Source organism: Berghia stephanieae, chromosome 6 (assembly GCF_034508935.2).
Source record: "Berghia stephanieae isolate SIO BIC M18660-M18661 chromosome 6, UCSD_Bste_1.3, whole genome shotgun sequence".
NCBI lineage: Eukaryota > Metazoa > Mollusca > Gastropoda > Nudibranchia > Aeolidiidae > Berghia > Berghia stephanieae.
In genome coordinates, this window is record NC_088365.1 from 16,630,633 (window position 1) to 16,640,632 (window position 10,000).

Genomic DNA, 10,000 nt, shown 5'->3' on the forward strand with positions numbered 1-10,000 from the left:
TATGGACTAAAGTAAAATTACTTCTGAGATTATAAACTTATTTCCTTTCGCCATAATTCAATATATAGACGAAATTGCGTGGGGTTTTCCTTTTTTTGGCAGAGATGAGGTCTCATTGGTGCACAAGTTTGGTTTTTCATTATAGTGGAATGTTCCAAAATTAGTCTTGAAGTTTTCGTTTTCAGGACAGTTGTTTTGTTTTGTTTATTTTTGTTTTGTTTATGATTTTTTTTTTTTGTTGGGGGATTTATTTTGGTCTTTTAAAATCAATGTATATATTAAAGTTATTTGGGTTTGGGTGGGGAGGGTGGAGGGGTGGAGAGATTGGGGTTTGTTTTTGTTTTGTTTTTTTTTTGGTTCTATTTTGATTTTTTTATATTGTTTTGTTTTGTTTTTTGTTTGTTTTATGTTTTTCTTTTGTTTTTGTCTTCAAAAATATTTGTTTGTTTTGGAAGTAGAGCAAAAGTTATTCGAATATGATCTATAGATGATTTGGTGCTATCTTCTCCCACCGTATTGTTTCAATCCCTTCGAAGTCAATCCATCCATCCAGTCAGCCATTAATTTAACAGCATGTGAACTTTTACTGTAACCGATCATTCATTCATCTCTGCTCTTTATTCTCATCTAATTATGTGGAAATTTTGGCACTCCTTTTCTCTTTCCATCTCCTTCCGGTCGGCGTTCTCACAAATTTTATTTCTTTTAGTCACACAACCTTTTTTGTAAATCTCATTTCTTCCATTGTCTTTAGTATTATTGAAGTATCTGTCAATTTTGTATTGGTCCAGTTTCCTGATCTTTGCATGTAAAGATCGTTGGTTCGATGCCAAGCGGAGATCTCTGATGTTTTCTGTTCTGGAAGACCCCCCTTTCTCTCTATCTTATAAATTGCGACCCCTACCCCCCTCCCCTTCTCTCTCTCTCTCTCTCTCTCTCTCTCTCTCTCTCTCTCTCTCGCTCATATTGCCACATCAACCTTGCAGAAACAAACAAACCCACAAACACACACACACACACAAACACACACACACAAATACATACTCTCGTCAACACTGATGATGTTTTCAGTTGGAAGGAAGAGGAAATAAACTCCGTGCTATACAAAGGAATCAATGTTTATTCACTGCCGGGAATGCGCATCTCTATTTTTATGTGTTTGTTTAGCATCATCGAGCTCGTGAAAGATGAACTCAATCTTAGTGCCATCATTGATCGAGATGAGATGCCTTTTACGTGCCCAGTTTCTTCATCGACTGGCTTGGTGTGTGTGCAACTAGTGTCGTAAAACGATGTGCATTTCTGCGACGAGGCATATATAATATTATTAGTACATAAGTACACTTCAAATAATATATAAATGTATATTATTGTTATGAGTCATAACTGAATTCCTAAAGATTTCTCCTTGAATTCTGAATTGAACGAATTGTTTGTTTGTTTCTTTTTTGTTTTTTTGTTTGGTTTTTTTTTTTTAGCTAATCTTGCTCCATTGGAAGGGGGGGGGGGGGCGTTGTGTGTTGTTTTACCAACAAAAATATTCTTAGTAAATTTAATAAAATATAAGGTGAGTTAAATACGACGATCAAGTTGCAGTGCTTTTATTATTTTCCATTTATTTTTGACAAAGTGCAAGTTAACGAAGAGTTAAATTTCAGATTATGGTTTTCAATTGAGACGATATTGCAGTTAATCATTATACTCTATGAATTTGCTTTATTTCCATTTCAAATGAAGAACACTTATGTCAAGTTTATGATGGATTGACTCCAAATTATATGTTTCTGGTATATCTCGTGTCTGCCAGGGTTCTATATTTATCATCAGAAGATATCATCGCCATTCCTAACATACGTCTGGAAATTTGGACAAAATTGCCCCAATTTGATGTAGATCTACGGGTTGTTTCGTTGTCTCGTCGATAGAGTTTTTACATTTCTTCATTGAGATCAACCAAATTATTCAGAGATGTGATCAGTGTAACTGTGGTGGGTTTTGATATTGTATCAAATTTCGAGAGACTGGTGATATGGATTTAATAAGGACCGATGATGACTTAGTGATACCTTATATTCTTTCTTGAAAGACGTGTCTCGAGGGTGCCCCATCCCGCACTGATTTCAAAATGACCTATTATTATTAGTACTAGTTGTGGCATGACTGATATTGTTCGTTGTGCACGTCTTCGAACAGCACTGCTTGGGCCATCACCCGGTACAAGATGTGGTGTCTTCACTCATCTACAAAGGGTAATTACTTTTGTAGATGTTTGTGTTTATTTCTTTGGTACAATTTGCATGGTCTTACATATTTTGTTATACTATTTTACTTGATTTAGCAGAAAATGTTTACTAATATACCACGAATGAGCTTGTAAAATGCGACTGCCTAATTAAAATTGTCATGAGATTTCTTTAATTTTTTTTCCCACATTTAAAAAGCATTTAACTATTTATAATTTATTTCTTTTTGTCTTCTTCACTTTCAAAGTTTCGTAAACGGCTCGAGAGGATCTCATTTTCCAATCAATTTATTTGATATTTTAAAACTTCTAGTCGTCGCAACTTCACGAATCGTAGCATCGGCACCATTGATCATCAATCGAATGTAATACAAAGACAAAAAGAATTCTATCTTTGTCTATCGTCTTATAGTAGGTCAGGCCCTAATAGGTCAGAATTAATCCGCCCTTACTCAAGCCTACGATCGTCTCTCGGCCCTTTACCCTCATCCTAGGTTATCTACCAATGATTTGATGCTTTTATTCAATATCAATACACTCTACACGAGACTGGATGGGGTTCCTGACCTCCCATAGTGGGCAGGGAGGTACTTTCTGTGTCTTCTATCCCCCTATATCTGTTTACTCGTGCTGATGCTCTTGAAATCTACACCTGATCCCTATTTGTTCCCAGTTCCCCTATGTCTTACTTTTTCTTGGGTGCTTTAATTGTAATTCTAGAACTTTTTTACTTCCCCATTTTCTTCCTTTTTACTGGCGCTGATATAACCTAAATGTGTTGCAAGCGCCGTAAAACCCTTAAAAACAAAAACAAAACTCTACACGAGAGACGTGTTCTTTGTTGTTTCTTGTTGAGATGCATGTTTCACGTAATAGAAACTGGGATAAACGAATAATGGCCATCTAGTTCGTTTACGACACTCTGGTGCTTATGAGTATTTCGTAAATTACATTTCACCACTAGATATTTCTGTTCGTCCCCGTCAAAAGTTTTCTCGTAAATAATGGAGTTGGTACTTACCCAATCCGTGGAGATGGAATCAGACAAAATAATTGACCATTAAGTTTTCAATGTTTTTTGGGACGATTTCAGGAAGACGAATGCGTCTCGCTTTGTTTTCATTTCATTTTCGCTCCGCTGTCAGACGAGACAGTTATTTTAGAGCATGACTGTATCTCGAAACATGCTTGGCATTCCCCTGTGGAAAGAGGTTGTTTATTTCTAAGATATTATAGATATATATTTTTGTTGTGCCTTTTACCCCGTGTAACTTGAAATGAATTAGCTTTCTTGTGTTTGGTTTCTTTGCTTGTCTTGGAGAGGGCAACAGGTAGAAGAAGCGTGCGTCTCACTTTTTTTTTACAAGTGTATGACTTTCTGTCTGACAACTCTAATTCTCAAACAATAGAGAAATGATAGCACGTTGGGGGGGGGGGGGGGGGGGGGGGAAGAGAGAGAGAGAGAGAGAGAGAGAGAGAGAGAGAGAGAGAGAGAGAGAGAGAATATTGTATGTGTTGGGGGTGGGGGGGAGAGAGAGAGAGAGAGAGAGAATATTGTATGTGTTGGGAAGGGAGAGAGAGAGAGAGAGAGAGAGAGAGAGAGAGAGAGAGAGAGATAATATTGTATGTGTTGGGGGGGGGGGGGGCGAGGTTGAGATTATATTAATGAAATGATAATCCAAATTGGCTAGGTGAGCCTCCCATGATAAGAAGCATAGAATTGTTTTGTGTCCTGTTTCTGTACGACATCATTTCATTTAACTTCAAAGATGTTATCTTGTCGGACGACAGTGAGGGGCAACTCGTATATTATGCGATTCATTATTAGATTTGATGGCTTTATATTAGATTAACGCAGTATAAAAAGCGTAGCCTTTGTTTGAAATAGCAAGTCGACCCTGAGATCACGAGAGAATAAATAAATAGTTTCGCTACCAGGATATCAATCAATCCATGACGTTTGCAATATGAAAGAAAGAAAGAAAGAAAAAAACTGGCTCCTGATACCGCTGGTCTGGCGTGATAACAGCTCTGGGGGCTGGAGTCCTGTGTGCTCATGACGAGGTACATTTTGGGCATCTGTCCCCTGTCTGTTGACCTATGACGAATGTAACAATGATAATGCTCGCTCCCCCTCTGTTCCTTGAATTCTGGATTTCTCTGATTTTTTTTTTTTTATTTAAAAAAAGAGAAGAAAAAAAAGAACAATTGGATTCAATAGTCTGATGTCACGTCGCCCAGCAACGGCGGCCATCGTGGTTCTAAACAAAGAAAATCGGTACTTTTTATTCTTCGTGCTGGTTAGAACTTTTCATATGTCTTGTGATCAGAATGTGTAAAAGTCAAAACATGATCAGATTTATAATGTTTTTTCCCCTCTGTATACGCTTTTATGCTCGTCAGAGAATATTTCATAAGGGCGTCCGCCATTGTTCCCATAGTTTAGAGCCAGTTACTAAGTTACCATGAGTCATTACGTGGGAAGTGACGTTACGACTGTTGAAGCGTATTACCGTGAGCTTTCATTTCCATAAAAAGTTCACAGTGAAATATCCCATAACACGAATGACCATCTTAACTATTAAAAGAACTGCGGTAACACTTTAATAAACGTTTGTTTGTTTTTTCTTTTAACTGCGAAACCCGACTTTTTATAAAGAGGGAAAAAATCTTGAAGGAGGGGTCGTAGGCAATATCATTTTTAAATAATACCGAAGATTGTCTTGACACTGATGACGATGTTAGAATGCCACTCTAAATAATACGCTTCAACAGTCATGACGTCACTTCCCTCGTAATGATGCATGGTAACTTTGTAACCGGCTCTAAACTATCGGAACAATGGCGGACAACGGCTTATGAAATATTTCTCCGACGAGCATAAACGTGTTTCCAGAGGAGAAAAAACATTATTAAAATGATCATGTTTTGACTTTTATACATTCTGATCACATGACATCTGAAAAGGTCTCGCCAGCATGAAGAATAAAAAGTACCCATTTTTTTTGTTTTGAACCACGATGGCCGCCGTTGCTGGGCAACGTGACATCAGACTACTCAATCCAATTGTCATAATTTATTATAAAGAATTGTTAATCATTTTAGTTTTCGGGAAAAGAATAGGGATTTAAATATTAAGATATTGTTCTTAGACCTGCCTACCACTACGAATATTCCGTAAAACTACGAATTGTCGGGTCATTAATTGACAATTAACGCACTCAATGCTAACACCGACTATATCCTTAGTTTACCCGGGTTACTTTTACCCCATTCTTATTTATGTTATTTTTCACAGCTAGTTTTCGCATAGAAATTATAGTTGAATAAATAAAACTATCTATGTACATGCTCATTTTTTATACATTTTTTTCCAATGTTGAAAAGTAGCAAATTCAATTTTTTAAAAACTTTTTGAAAAAAAAGTTTTGTTACCAGAGTTTGTATATAGATAGCATAATTCAATGTAGTTAAACACAAATTGGTCATTTTTCAAAAAGTGGTTTTAGTGTCTACTATATTATTGCCCCTTAAAACTACGAATTTTTCCATTTCATCTCTCTCTCTCTCTCTCTCTCTCTCTCTCTCTCTCTCTCTCTCTCTCTCTCTCTCTCTCTCTCTCTCTCTCATTTTCTGTCAAATAACGGACGAGTCTTTACTCTCTGGATTAAAATGTGTATTTAACAACAACAAAAACCCACAGTTGTGTGTGTGTGTGTCAATTTTAAGTTACAGCTATTATTCGGAAATTTTCATGGGGAGAACACAAGTCCTATAAATAAAACTCTAATAAAAGCTAAACAGGCGAGCTAGGCAATTGCCAAAATGGAATGTTAGGAGTTGTAGCAAGCAATAAATCGGTCTCATTACATCCATTAAAGCGCATTACTTCCTCTAAGGTGAAAACTTCCCTCCGCCTCTACTCCTTTTCTTTTATTTGCTCTCTCTCTCTCTCTCTCTCTCGCTCTCTCTCTCTCTCTCTCTCTCTCTCTCTCTCTCTCTCTCTCTCTCTCTCTCTCTCTCTCTCTCTCTCTCTCTCTCTCTGGGGTTTGTGTATCTCCATCTCACAACAGTGTGTTTGTCGTCAGTCTTTCTCTCAATATTATACCCATTTCATTGACTATCTATCCACATAGTTTAACTCTGTGTCCTCTTGCGCGCGTGCGTGTGTGTATGTGTGTCTGTGTGTGTGTGTGTGTGTGTGTGTTATACAGAGAGAAAGGGAGAGGTAGGATGGGTGCGTCTCAGAGAGAGAGAGAGAGAGAGAGAGAGAGAGAGAGAGAGAGAGCAAACTTTGTGTGTTTATCTGTCAATCCAGCCATTCAACCATCCATCTGTCTGTCATGTCTGTCTATGTAAGAATAACGTTTCAAGCACTACTACCTTTGAACAATTGATTTAGTTTGGCTTCAGATCAGAACATCGTTCTGCGATTTGAGTGTTACATCAGCCACTAAAACCACCTTTCAGACAGACTATAGTTAATTTACTCAACAGACCTCACACCTGAGTGAATGAAAAAAAAAAGAAGAGGATTTGAGATTGTTTCCACGGAAGCTAAAATGATATTTGTAAATTCTAGGCTTTTTGATACCTACCACCGCTGGGTTGGTTCGGGATTTGTTGGGGGCGGGGGGGGGGGGGGGGGGGGGTTTCACGTAATTTTTATTTATTTTATGACACGCACTTTGTTTAATAAATTAGAACCCGTTTTGCTGTCTAGTTTATGTTGGGTTTTAACGAGTGGTTGAGAGTGGTGGGTGTAAGCGGCGGTCTGATAGAGATTCTTGAATTTTTTTTGTTTTATGTTAGTGGATTTTTTAAGAAAAAAAAAAGAAACAAAAAAGGCAACACCCACCTACCCACCCGCGCTCTGGTGCACGCACCTTATCTTATAATTTTATTTTTTTAAAATCTCAATGGAAGAATTTTAGACAATCTTGGAAAGAAAAGAGTGAAGGCGGAGGGAGAAGAGAGAAGGAGAGAAGAGGGAGGGTAGGGGGTAGATAGAGAGATTTCTTAAGAATTATTGAGACCATATCCTTTAAAAAAAATAAATAAATAAAAAAAAGAACTGCCACCCTTTTTTGTATTTTCTTTTGTGTGTTCTTTTCTTTCTGTTTTTTTTATTAATCATTTATTTATTTATTTTGATTGTTAATGGCGTCTTTTTTTTTCTTTTTTTTTTTTTGGAGGGGGTGTTTTATTTTTGTTTGTTTTTGTTTTGTTTTGTTTGTTTGTTTGCTTATCTTTCTTTTACTTTTTTTTTCTTCTACGTCCGATGCCTCATGTTCTTTACTTACCCCTTACATTCTTTGTCTGGCTGAAGGCATCCCCAAATCAAGCAATTACCTGAAAGAAGCTCACCTGGGTTCACCTCATCGCGTTTTACTAGCATCATAACAACAAATATATTATTAAGGCTAAGGAACAGAAGTGGAAGAAGATGGAGAAGAAGAAAAAAAAAAACGATATTTTCAGGCGTGGGCATTGAGCTAGGCTTCGGGGGTTTCTCTTGGCCTAGAGATGGTTGCAATATGACGTCATATTGGATTTCATAACAAGACGGAATGTTGTGAAGATTGGACACGGGTGTATAAGAGAGAGAGAGAGAGAGAGAGAGAGAGAGAGAGAGAGAGAGGGAGAGAGAGAGAGAGAGAGAGAGAGAGAGAGAGAGAGAAGTATTGAATATGAACAAAAGATTTTTTTAAAGAATTTTAAAAGAGAAAAAGGGTTTGAAAATGAACGGGCGATGAATCAAGTTCCAGAAAAAGAGAGAAAATAAATGTGAAGAGAAGATGAATCGAGTTGAATTTTTAAAAAAATTGGAATGAGATTTGAAAAGAATGATTAAATTAGTAAATCTAAAAAAAAAAAGGAATAATATTGAAATAAGTATTGGCCAGGCTAATCAACAAAATTCCAAATCAATTACCAGTAGGTAGACGTCTAGCTGCTACCCTCGTAATTGTGTTATTTCGTGTCATTTTAAATCATAACATACGATGTCATAATACTATCAAGAAGTAGATCTATACGTGCTTATTAAATTACATCTAATATTTGATACATTTTTATACATCATTAATTTTTGGTGTTTATTTATCTTTTCCGTTGTTAATGCACTAAAAAGCTTTTCCAAAAAATATTTATCAAGATAAGACCACATTATTCATAAAAAATATGACAGAGAAATGATATTTTATTATTATTATGTGTTGTTTTTTTTTTTTTTGTTTCCCTGGTGTATTCGCCTTTTTGAGAAACCAAATAAACCATTGCATGCAGTCGATCGGCTCTGTGTCAACGTAAAACTTTACCCCCTCCCCCCTCCCCCCCCCCCCCCCCCCCCCCCCTCCCACCACCCCATCCATCAAATCGGTTTTGTTTGTTTACATTTCAACAAAGTATCATAAAAATTTGAGCATTATTAATTAGTTGTTTTACTGCTTTTACATTGATGCGATAATTTCAACTCAGGTGTGGATATGAGTACCTGGCGAAAGCGAACGGGAATTGAAAGAACGTTTTATACAACGACTTGTTCTCAATGATGAACTGGAGACTTTATAAACGTTCATTTGTTAAAATGATATTGTCTTGTCAATGGAAGAACCGCCATTGTTCGAATTTACATTATTATATATATTATTATATTATATATATATATATATATATATATATATATATTATATATATATATATTATATATATATATATATATATATTGTTGTGAGTACCGAGCCACTTCAAGCTTCATAGAGGTGTTCTACTCATGTTACTAATAGACCTAAAGGGAAAGAATATTAAAATAAATGAAAGAGTGAGAAGAGTGAGCAGGTAGAGGATGTAGTTAAGGAAGGAAAGTGTCGAAATAAAGTTGAGGGTTTTTGTCTCTACCATGTTAAGTAGTTCCATTTGCTTCCACTTACTAGTAAGTCTTTATAACTTACAATTGTATATCACTACACTAACCAAATTATAGAAAGGGAGGCAAATCTAGATTCATTGTGTATGTAGACTAATGTTCGGCTATAACTTTCGTGTAACCTTTTGTTCTAATTCTGTCTCAACTCTTAATGTGTTTTATTCTGACAAAAATATTTTTTTTCTATATTATTTTGGCCAGATTACTTTTACTTCAGTGTATAGATAGTTCGAAGTTGACGTCACTCAGGTCTTTGTTATTGTTTTTTTTTTTTTTTTTTTTGCCACCCGCGGTTATGAGTAATTCTCACTAAACTGTATTATCCTGACTATAAACGATCATGGTTACACAACATTTTGTTTGTTGACCAGTTGTACTTCCGGATGGCAATGTTGTGAACTCCTAAGCCAAACGCATACTATCTACACCGCTGTGTTGAGATGACTCAATAATTAAGTAGTCCTTCAGAAAAGACCCATGGAGCCAGAATTTCTCCCGGTTTCTATAGCGTGAAACTGACAAAAAGCAAAATTTATTGCTCGTTATCATTTGAATAAAACGCCTGTCTATCGCAAAGTACTTTCCGACAGATCTAACAGCACCATCTACCACCAGTTATTGCTTGATGGACAAATATGGGGCGGGGGGGGGGGGGGTAAAAAAAAAAAGAAGGTGGGATCACCAACTCCTCAAAAATTCTTTGAAAAGAAGAACTCTTTTGGAGTCTCGTGTTTGAGCTTGTATGACAAGTCGGGTGTCATCTTCTTCATTGATAAATGAATGAAGTAAAAGTATTCTGACCAAAGTGAAGAAAATGCCTTTTGTCATTG

At 36.4% G+C, this 10,000-nt stretch overlaps 1 protein-coding gene across 1 annotated transcript in view; it reads left to right on the forward strand.

The window, feature by feature from the left end:
* The window catches only part of LOC144974574 (membrane-associated guanylate kinase, WW and PDZ domain-containing protein 1-like), a 156,691-nt gene that overhangs the window by 126,956 nt on the left and 19,735 nt on the right, over positions 1-10,000 (forward strand). The gene's annotated exons all lie outside the window — the stretch shown is intronic.